We start from the raw sequence: 11,608 nt of genomic DNA, 5'->3' as shown, positions 1-11,608 counted from the left end.
AAGAGGATATTAGCTGGCATGTTACGAGAGGTGGTGGTATAAAATTTTTAATCACCATATTGCGTTCCAAAATCCTCGGTTCAGTTCCAAATCTCTCCGAAATGTTCATATGTACTGAGGACATATGGCGTTGTAGATGGCGATTTCTCCGTCGGATGGTGACATTAAGCTTTTAGTACAGCCTTTAGCGTTATTCGACAGGACGAGGCTATATGCCGACACGGGATTCACCATTTCCAGCCACCACCACTATCATCACCACCACATCATCATCCGGACGTGCAGATCACCCATGGGTGTCAAATAGGAAGCCCTGCACGACACACATCAATTTTAATAATTTTACGTTCTCTGGTTGTATTTATTTTATTTAGGGTATGTCCAATATCACATCACAACAATTCGAGTGGAAAATATAATATTAAACTAAGGGAAAATAAATTAGTTCCTTAACTAATACTATAGGTAGAGGAGAATCGGGTAATGTGGGATAGTCGGGCAATATGGAATACCACAATATCTTGCCTGTAAGGTACTCCTCTCAGGTGGAAACTCGTCGAATTACGGTAAATGTTCTCATGATGCTTTGTATTCAGTTTCGACATGCTCGTGAGTGAGGTTAGTGCGTGGAGCAAGAATATTTGTTTTTCATATTTGAAAAGCTTTTGCAGGTAATTCTTTTAAAGCTTGTATTAACTACCAACACTGAGTTTAGTCCTGGGAAATCCAATGTTATATATTGTACAACAGTTGCTTATATTGCTACACCAGTGTAACTTCCTTGTTGTGCAAAGTTTATGGCATGACGAATCCTTTAATTCAAACATGGTGTGTCGGGATATATGGAATACTGTTTTATTTTCAAAGTAAAATGACGTTTAAAATTAATTAAAATTAACTGCATTAATCCTGGTATATTATAACATGTAACTACCTATAGATCTCAGTTTCTGCATCTGTGACTTTTGTCACTGAATGAACAAGTGACTGTAAAAAGAAAACTCTGAATAATTAGTGTATACAGATTATCATTTAAGTTAATTACCAATTTTATTCTTTCGATTTTTTAAAATTTCTGTACGTCCACCTGTAAGAACGTTCCTTAAATATAACTGAAAAAAAATTATTGAAGCTGTATTTTAATTTACATATTATTTACCCTACTATTCCATATTAGCCGACTATTCCGTATTACCCACCAAGTGCAACTTTTTGAAAGAAATAATTTTGACGTGAAGACATTAACAATTTACAATTTAAAAATATAGAGAATCTTGGCTAATTGTTTGAATTTTCAAACCATATTTTTTTATATTTCATAACTGATTTCGGTAAGAAGTTATACTGCCAAAAGTAAATGGTATTCCATATTATACGACTCTCCTCTACTTTAACAGAGGGAAAATAAATTGGCCGATTGATTAGAATTTGATGCCAGTAATGATATTACCGAGCTATTACGACACCTCTGAAATATCAAATGAAGATTTTTAATATTAGGATATTGAGTTAAAGATTGAGATTATGCTTATTTCTCTAAAGGTTATCGCTTAGAGCTGTTTGGAAGTGTGTGTGTGAGAGAGAGAATGAGATCACAAATGAAGGAACATGGAAACGGAATTATTTTCGTACTCCAGACAATCGCACCTTCGGAATAGACACCTTCAACGCAAAAGTGAATGCCCGAAACGCCAAACCACCAGTGGGTGCCAGATGAGAGCTGTCTTGATTTTCGAAGCAACCTGGGCAGCTGTGACTGCATCTGGGGCTTGCACATAATCATTTTGAAGGTAAAAGTGCTTTTGGGTTAAAAAATCTCGTCAGTAAAAATAATATTCCGATGACCATTTTGTGTGTTCGTATCACTTTAAGAGGTTTTCGTCATTTGGCCAGCCTTTGCTTCTTCAATTATAATGTTAGGAAGTGCCCAGTGCTGTGACAAAGTGCTTTCAAACCAAGGTCACTTCTTAGAATCCTGGTCATTGTTCGTTTCTCTATCGCCATTACGTTTTGTTTTCTCAGAGGATTTCGTCAAATACTCCAGCAGATATTGTTGTGGAAAACGTGCTGAAACTTGATGCGAAGTCGTAGTGCGTAGTGGTAAACAATCAAAGATACCAATGGGCTGTAAAATCTACCGGTGTCCCTCAAGGGTCTGTTCTAGGGCCCCTATTGCCCGTCTTGCATATTAATGACTTATCCTCTATGTACAACAAAATGGTTGCTTTTAGCGTAATTTTATGGCAATAAATATTTGAAAGATATGTTTTATGAGAAACATTCTGCTGCCTTCGTAACGTTACCTTGTGTAAGTCGCTTTGCTGTGATCTAGACGAAACGCCAGTGAAGGACTGTGGAAACTGGTTTAAAATACGGCGTCATTTGCACCTACTGATAGAAGGCAGGTTCCGGCTGAATGGTAGGCTTCGGCCTAAAAGTGGCCACGCCTGGTCCTTAGACGACAACTCTGCACTCCGCTCGACCAACCGAGCACAGGGCTGGTGGCCACGGCTCTACACCTCTGAATTCGGGAGACGGAGAGAGCTGGTCCCCACCGTCGGCTGTCCAAAGATTGGTATTTTGAGGTTTTCCATTTCCTCCACTAAGGCACTATGAGAACGGAATGAAAACTTTTAGTAGTAGTAGTAGTAGTGCGTTCGATACGGTAAATATAGACATACACTTATCCAAGCTTCATTCTCTGCATATCGGCCCGATAGCCCTAATTTGTTTTAAGCCGTACCTTACAAATCGTCACCAGTGCGTAGTGGTAAACAATCAAAGATCCCAATAGGCTGTAAAATCATCTGGTGTCCCTCAAGGATCTGTTCTAGGGCCCCTATTGTTTGTCTTGCATATTAATGACCTATCCTACACACTTCAGTATTGTAACCACCACTTATATGCTGATGATCTGCAGATATACAAACACACCACTACAAACAATTTACGTGAAACAGTTCAGCATATTCATTCAGATATTGAAAGGATTACCGCTTATTCTAAAAATAACCACTTAATCCTAAATCCTCGTAAAACACAAAGTAGTATCATAGTAATCTCTAAATTATTACATGTAATAAGTAACATCAATCCTTCTCCAATCGATCAGTGAAATTGCTGTACCGTACCTTAAAAATGTAACTAGTCTTGGAATCTCCATCAATGAGAATCTGACCTGGAATGAACACGTAACTAATGTATGTAGAAAGGTTCATGCAGCTCTATATCCCCTGAAACATTACTAGAATTCTTTTCCTCAGAAGCTTAAATTAAAATTAATCCAAGCACTACTGTTCCCAATTGTAGACCACTGTGATACGGTACTAGTCAATCTAAATGCTGAACAAGCTTTGAGACTTCAACGAGCACAAAACTCATGCATACGATATGCCTTCCAACTGCGACATGACGCTCATGTTACACCATATTTCAAAACATTGGGATGGCTACACATAAATGAACGAAAGAATTTTCACCTAATGACACTTGTTTACCAAGTCCTCTCGACGAACACTCCTACTTACCTATCTTCTAATATTCGTTTCCTTTCCTCATTCCATGAAATTAGTACCCGTTCTAGTTCCCTACTTGAAATTCCACTAAATCGAACGAATTCCTACAATCATTCCTTTTTAGTTACTTCATCGAGACTATGAAATGCACTCCCAATGGACATTCGGCACGTTACTTCCTCTCATAATTTCAAATCTGCCTGAGGAAAGTTTTTCCTGGGAACATATAACTGAGTTGTGTGAGTGATAGTGTGTATGTTGTGTGAATGGGTTTTCTTCATCTATTATGCACTTCAGTGATTCTTATTATTACAAATACTATATTTCCTCTTTATAGTATTATTATTAGTATTGTCACACTAATTGGCATACTGATTTGTAACATAGTATATCTGTTCGTAGTATTACTTCTTTGTATAATTACTGTGTCTTACTTTTATGTTTACATTTTTAAATTTTATTGTTTAAAGTGGTTAAGTGTAAGACAGGGCCGTGAGCCGTAACTTCACCACAAATGTAAGTCAGGCATAAATAAAATAGTAGCAGTTCTTGCCGGGGTTGTCTTATCGGCTCCCATAGCTGCACTCCATGGTCGTAATGGCTCCCGCATCTGAAACGTTGCTTTTACTTGAACGGTTGTATTGGCTCCGTGAACTATTTCTAATCGATTCGATATTTATATGACGTGTTCTACTTGTTGCAGGTGAAATCATCTTCTACTTGTGTGTTGTAAATTTCCTGCCATTTTCTATTATGGAGTTCATATAAAGACAAATAAGGAATAATAATTGGAGGAAGCAAATTTAAAATTAAGCTTCTATAAAACCTTGCAAATGGAGTGATCAAGTGGAAAGGCAATACAAAAGAATATGAATGACTTTGTTGATTAGGTATTGGATGTGATAATTGCATGAATGAATCTGACTTTCGTCCTGAAATGTGGGCTAATTATAGTAATACAGGAGACCGAAGTATAAACTGCTGCGAATCTCTCCATGCAAAATTGAACCAAGCATGTAATGCTGTCCATCTAAATATATGATTCATTATGATTTTCTTGCAAACTGTTCTAATGCTCTACAGTAACTCCATTCATAGTTTTATATCCAACAGTTTTGGCTTATTGACTTGAACGCAGTTTTTGCTAAAACATTTTGTAGCACAGTATTTTCTGCTTCGGCAATGGAGGTGTTGAAGAGAATTTAATCCGACAAATACATAAAGCTTCGAAGCAATAACGCCTAAAGGGAACACAGTAGATAAAATAATTCAGGCAGCCGTGATTGATTACCAGCAGGGGAGATCATTGGACTGCAGTACACGAAACAGATCAGCTATGAATGTTTCAGTACCTGTTTATAACATGGATGAAACGTACGCACGCTAAAAACAGTTTAATGCATGTCAATAATTTAGTTTTATTTTCCAATAAATGTTTAGGCTATTACATGGATGAAACGTACTTACGTTAACATCATTTTTACCCACACCAATATTTTAGAGTTAACTGTCTTAAGCCTGTTAAATGAAAAGGGAAATTTTATTAACCCAGCATGAGCCAAAGCGACCTAAGTTAAGTGTTGAAGTGGGAGCCGAAACCAGCAGCCCCAATCAACAACCAAATAGCAAATCCAATTATTGGGAGCCGCATCCGTTCCTGTATAACGGGGTATGACAAACACTGGTTGTCTGATTACCATGGTGTCTGTTTTCTGTCCACGCAAAACTGTCTGCACTAAATTGATTACAGTAATTCAAACCCAAGAACATATCCATGTTAAAAATATATGTTATCTTATGGCTGGGAGTCATCTAAAAATTTGCGTTACGCATGTCAGCGTCACAGAATGTGTGACGGAAGTATAAGCCTAGCAACCACGCAGGCTATGTCTTATGGTCATGACCAAGAGGCATATTTATGTCAATTGATTTTCGCAAAGGAAAAAGTGGTTTATTTTCATGTTAAAATGTGGTGACTTCCACCTGCTCGGACGTAAGAGAAGATTTGTTTATTCTCTCCACAGCTGAGGATGGCTGACTTCGCCACGCTATTACTATGAAAATACACTCCAGATCATTCAGCCTGTGGTCTTTATTTTCCCCCTACGAGCTTTACGTGGCTCCTTAATGGACGTCCATGATGAAACAGATTAAGCATATGCATCGGTGGCATGGACATACAGTAATAATTTTAAAAATGGTACAACACATCAAGGTAATAATTTAATTGATGAACAGTTTCGGCAATCTTTGAAACAATTGAGCGTTTGGATATAAACTGCAGTATTTTATGTTCAGTTACATTTCTTTAATTAATTCATTTCATTTGCATATTACACTCTGAATGAATGAATGATGAATGAATGAATGAATGAATGAATGAATGAATGAATGAGTACATAAATAAATGAAATAAATAATCCTGAATAATAATAATATTCCTTCTATTATCTTGCATTTTAAAGGATCCTGAATGTTGAAATTTTATCCCACAGGAGTTCTTTAACGTGCTGGAAGCTAACGACAAGCCATCCACGTCTCTTTCACTCGTTCACAAAGTTCATTATGATTTTCTTGCAAACTGTTCTAATGCTCTACAGTAACTCCATTCATAGTTTTATATCCAACAGTTTTGGCTTATTGACTTGAACGCAGTTTTGCTAAAACATTTTGTAGCACAGTATTTTCTGCTTCGGCAATGGATGAAACTTTTTGGTAAGAGAGCGGTGATTAAAATACTGAAAGTTATTTTCTGTGACTCAAGTCCTAGAGCATCATGAGTAAAGCCAGCATTTATATGTATTAAAAAACCATGAAAATATGCATACAATTATGCACTAAAACGTTAGAATATGCACTATAAATAGAACACTATGCACTTAAAGACCTCATTTCTTTCAGATTCACTTCTTTGTGTGTGCCGAGTGAATGTATTGTCTGTTAAAACAAGTTTGTAGGCCGAAACTTATCTGTCAACATCAACTGACGTGATAGCCAATCTACTAATATTGTCCCAAGGAAATTCGGATCACTCATTTGGCAAATATTTACTGACCCCCACTCATATCCAGGTTTATTGACTATATTTTGTAATCCTGGATTTGAAGTAATCACCTTCATCAAACTTCTCTTTAACCTTTTTACCAGCTTCGCCTGGGACAGTGCTTAAAGTTATTTTATTAGCTAGTTCAAGTGATTCGTAGAGGGATGCACTTAGTCTCCAAACGCTTAATTGTTTCAAAGATTGTCGGAAAATGTACATGAATGAAATTAATATATTGAAGTATTGTACCATTTTTTAATATGACCTTTGATTCACGTAGACACGCGGTCTGATTACCTTCAAAAATCTATAACTACTTGTTTCACTTGTTCAAAATGATTTTGATAGAAGAAAACTGAAGATAATCATGTCCCCCTCTGGTGGAAGAGGTATCTCGGGAAGACTATCTTTGTAGAACTGGACGAGATGGAGCTTTAAGAAACACTTGATTCACACTTGAAATTAAACTGTTAACCGCTGGAAATAGTGTTCGTATTTCTTCTGCAGTAGGATGTAGTCCGTGGACCAAGTAAGTAATATGAATAAGACTAGGATAACAGACTTTAAGGGTTTTAGCTGCTTTCAGCATATCGTCGTTGCGCCTGCGAAGGATAATATGTGAAATATTTCAGCTTAGAATTTCTGCCGGTAAGGTTCTGTCATCTAAAGTTCAATATTGTGCCAGGTATTTTAAAGAATTTTCACTCGTGATGATATATGTGCTGCGGGTCAGTATTTCTATCACAACATTATCACATAGCGGTTTTCGCAGGTGCAACCACGACATATGGAGCTGCATCTGTGACAGTCACAAGCACCTTGGAATAATTATTCTCGGTCTCAGTTGGCCACAGAAGTCTCAGGGAATCATTAATGAATCTTGATATTGTGCTAGGATTAATTCTGTACCGAGCAAGTGGCCGCGCAGTTTGGGTCACGTAACTATCAGCTTGCATTGTGGAGATAGTGGGTTCGAACTCCACTGTTGGCAGTCCTAAAAATGTTTTCCGTGTTTTACCATTTTCACACTAGGCAAATGTTGGGTCTTTATATTAAGGCCATGCCTACATTCTTCCCACTCCTAGCCCTTTGCTATCCCATCGTTGCCGTAAGACCTATCTGTGTCGATACGACATAAACCAAATTTCAACTACTTTCCATGCTAGAAGATGAGGTTCTCCAGATTCTTGAAGGCAGAGCTTGCCAGGTCTGAAGTTTACTATGCCTTGACGACGTGCATCATAATACAGTTCTCTGCAATGTCACTTCGAATTCAGTCAATTGTTTAGTTGAACAGTGTCGGTAGGCAGGTTTTCCTAAGTGTCGATTTACCTGGTACCTACAGACTTACAGAATACTGTATTTTTTCCAGAAAAGAACATAAAGGTGGATTATTTAATATAATATAATGGAGTATTGCTACATAGCAAAGCTTTACAAAGGTAGTTGAAAATGTGTTAATATCAGACTAGGGTTTTACCTGAGTAAGAAGTAGTGGCTTCTGTGTGGTGTTGTTCTCGTTTGATCTGACGTGCGCTTTTGTCTTAGAATGTTGTTCGAATTGATTTTTTTCTCGCATTTCACTTCTTTTTAGCTTATTAGGCAGAAAAGCACATACCATTTTTGTGTAGTCATTATTGTCTGAAACACACTGTTTTAATAAAAAGATTTGACTACACTTCTCCTTAGGCATATTCACTAAATCAAAAACAGCAAAAATTCTGTAACAATAGGCAACACGTGGTTACACATGTGCTAGCACCTCCTAAACTGCATAATTCTCAAGGAATAGATTTTGAGTAGACTGGACTAGCAGGTGGTTGGTAATTGGGGAGTTGTCACTAACCTCTCCCAAGTATCCCCTACTGATCAGTCTGTGTATAATAATAATAATAATAATAATAATAATAATAATAATAATAATAATAATAATAATAATAATAATAATAATAATGGCGTGTGGCCTCCGGAGAGGCCTGGTGCAGGTCTTTCGAGTTAACCCCTATAGGCGACCTGCACGTCTGTGAGGATGGGGCCCTAGTTAAGATGAAATCCATTGCTGAAATTCATACGAAATACAGGTATCAGTATTTTACGTGCAAGTTTCGTTGGTCGCTGGTTTTATGGGGCGGTGGGACACGGGAGCGAAAAAGAGTGCCGTTTCGGCGTTCAATTCCACTGTTCTGTCAGCGAAAGACAGGATAAGGTACTAACTCGAGCTCAATCTGAACAATATTTACTTCAATCTCGCACGTTTACTTTATACACATAAATGAGATAAAGAAAATATAAATAAGATTTATATAAGTATTTATAAGCATATAAAGAATTGCTCTGCTTCTGGCATCTGCACCTGTCTTGTCTTGGGTCCAACAAACGTGACAAAAATGTCCCTAGGGAATCATAATAATGTGTTATAATATTTGATTTCTCATGCCAAATTTAAAGTCCCTAGAACACTAACAAATTAGATATTAGTCAATGTTAATTATTTCTTAGAAAACTTCTGCTATATGATGTCATTTAGATTTTTTAAATTATGTTTGGGTCATTACTGCAGACTGGTTTGGCGCAGTGCTCCACCCCACCCTATTATTTGCTAACCTTTTCATTTCTAGACAACTACTACATCCACACGAAGACGTCACAAACACGCAGCCCCCGATCCATAGAAATAAGCTAATGAAAGTTAAAATTCCAGGCCCGAATGGAAATCGAACCCGGTACCACGCGGACCAAAGACCAGCACGCTAACCATTTAGCTATGGAGCCGGACTATGGTGGTGGTGAGGATTGGACAGTTCTCTTGTTTGAAAGACACGTTGGAAAGAAAATACAGTATTTCCATTGCTCGGAAGGTGAGAAAAATATTCACGTTTCGTATACAGGGTGGTTGGAAACAACGTGAACGAAATTTGCACGTACAATACTGATTCCTGTGTTTCGTATACAGAGTGGTTGGAAACAGCGTGAACGAAACTTGTCCAATACACTCGAAAGTAACGATTCGAGACGTTAAGAGCAACAGAATGACGCGTGACTTCAAATATACCGTACGTAACCAGTATTCGGGAGATAGTGGGTTCGAACCTCACTGTCGCCAGCCCTGGACATAGTTTTCCGTGGTTTCCCATGCTCACACTAGGCAAACGCTGGGGCTGTACCTTAATTAAGGCCACGGCCGCTTCCTTTCCACTTCCACCCCTTTCCTGTCCCATCGTCGCCATAAGACCTATCTCTGTCGGCGCGACGTAAAGCAACTTGTAAAAAATATGCGTATGACATGAAGAAATATGCGACTACCTTAGTAATAATAATAATAATAATAATAATAATAATAATAATAATAATAATAATAATAATAATAATAATAATAATAATAATCGTTTTACGTCCCACTAATTACTACTTACGGTTTTTGGAGTCTCCGAGATGCAGGAATTTCGTCCGCAGAAGTTAATATACGTGTTTGTAAACAAATCTTCAGAATATGCACTAACTTTCAAATTACGCATTTGCATTTTATGCTTATATGCATTTTTGTTTAAATCCGGGCAATAATGATGAGTATAACATTTTGTGTTTCCAACTCGATTGTAGAAAGTTTTCTGCTGATAGAAGGTGACATAATTTGGACATCAATGGTTAACTAATGAACATAGATCGCTGAAGAAGAAATTTTTTCAAGAAAACTGTCTTCCTCAAGCGAGTGGCATTTCAATGACTTCCTCGTGCAAAGTTTCGGTCGGGTTTGTAGTCATTGCTCCGAAGAAATATTCTGATAGTCCGATATTAAAATGTTTCATTAGCGACGGACGTATTACAGCGACCCTAAACTTGATTGTTGCCCTTCCCAGTCCCTTAAACCAACCCTAAAATTACGGAAGAGCAGAGAATCAAATTCTGGCAACTACGCAGAAATCCTTACCTCTGCATGACGATGAGTTGCAAAGCTCATTAAGTCCCGTTGATAGCCGGTTGTCTTTACTATTGTTCCCACTGTCCTTGAATAATATAACGTATATTCCTTTTACAACTCTCTAAGATCCGGTACAAAAACAAGTCTTAAAATACTTTTTTTTCCCTTTTTTTGCTAGTTGTTTTACGTCGCACCGACACAGATAGGTCTTATGGTGACTATGGGAAAGGAAAGATCTAGAAATGGGAAGGAAGCGGCCGTGGCCTTAATCAAGGTACAGCCCCAGCATTTGCCTGGTATGAAAATGGGAAACCACAGAAAGTCATCTTCAGGGCTGCCGACAGTGGAATTCGAACCCACTATCTCCCGGGTGCGAGCTCACAACTGCGCGCCCCTAACCGCACAACCAACTCGCCCGGTTTAAAATACTTCACTGAAGGCGTGGAGCTAAACTACACATTAGCTATGCAAAACTATCTTAAACACAGGTGCAAGGCAATCCAAGCAATTGTGCGTGTCCGCACACGAGACGCAATACCCTGAAGATATTGATAGTAAACAAGACAGGCACACGCTACCAACACACTAGTGTTGGCTACTGAATGCATGATTCGAAGCAGTGTATCGATTCATTCAAGTGTCCGAGTGAATCGATTCACAGGAACGGCGAGCTCACGGCACACGATTCAGCTTACTCCCAGCGGACAGTGCTGAGTGGCGCACTCACTGGACGTTGACGGGGAGCCGAGCTTCCGCTGCAGCGAGACAGTGAATCATGGCACATCGAAAGAATCGTGAACGAGCGCGACTCAGTGAGACAAATGATACACACGGCTCCTTATCGACTCACTGGACACGCGGAGAGCCGAGCTTCCGCTGCAGCGAGACATACAGTGAGCCATGGCACACGGAAAGAATCGTGAACGAGCCGGCTCAGTGAGACACAAGATAAGCACGGCTCCGTATCGGCTCACTGCAGCGAGACATACAGTGAGCCATGCTACACTGAAAGAATCGTATGCTATAATGAACTCTCGAGCTCAGCTCATTTGAAAATACCCATTTGCATTCACTGTCTTCTTCTTACAGGGAGGTTTAAGTAATAGATGGATTTATTTGCAGTGTTAAAAA

The 11,608-nt window shown here is 38.5% G+C and overlaps 1 protein-coding gene across 2 annotated transcripts in view; it reads right to left on the bottom strand.

Annotated features, from left to right (window-relative positions):
* Positions 1-11,608, bottom strand: part of LOC136867258 (uncharacterized) — a 92,781-nt gene that overhangs the window by 51,295 nt on the left and 29,878 nt on the right. The gene's annotated exons all lie outside the window — the stretch shown is intronic.

The sequence above is a fragment of the Anabrus simplex genome, chromosome 3 (assembly GCF_040414725.1).
Source record: "Anabrus simplex isolate iqAnaSimp1 chromosome 3, ASM4041472v1, whole genome shotgun sequence".
NCBI lineage: Eukaryota > Metazoa > Arthropoda > Insecta > Orthoptera > Tettigoniidae > Anabrus > Anabrus simplex.
This window is presented reverse-complemented; position numbering and strand designations above follow the sequence as displayed.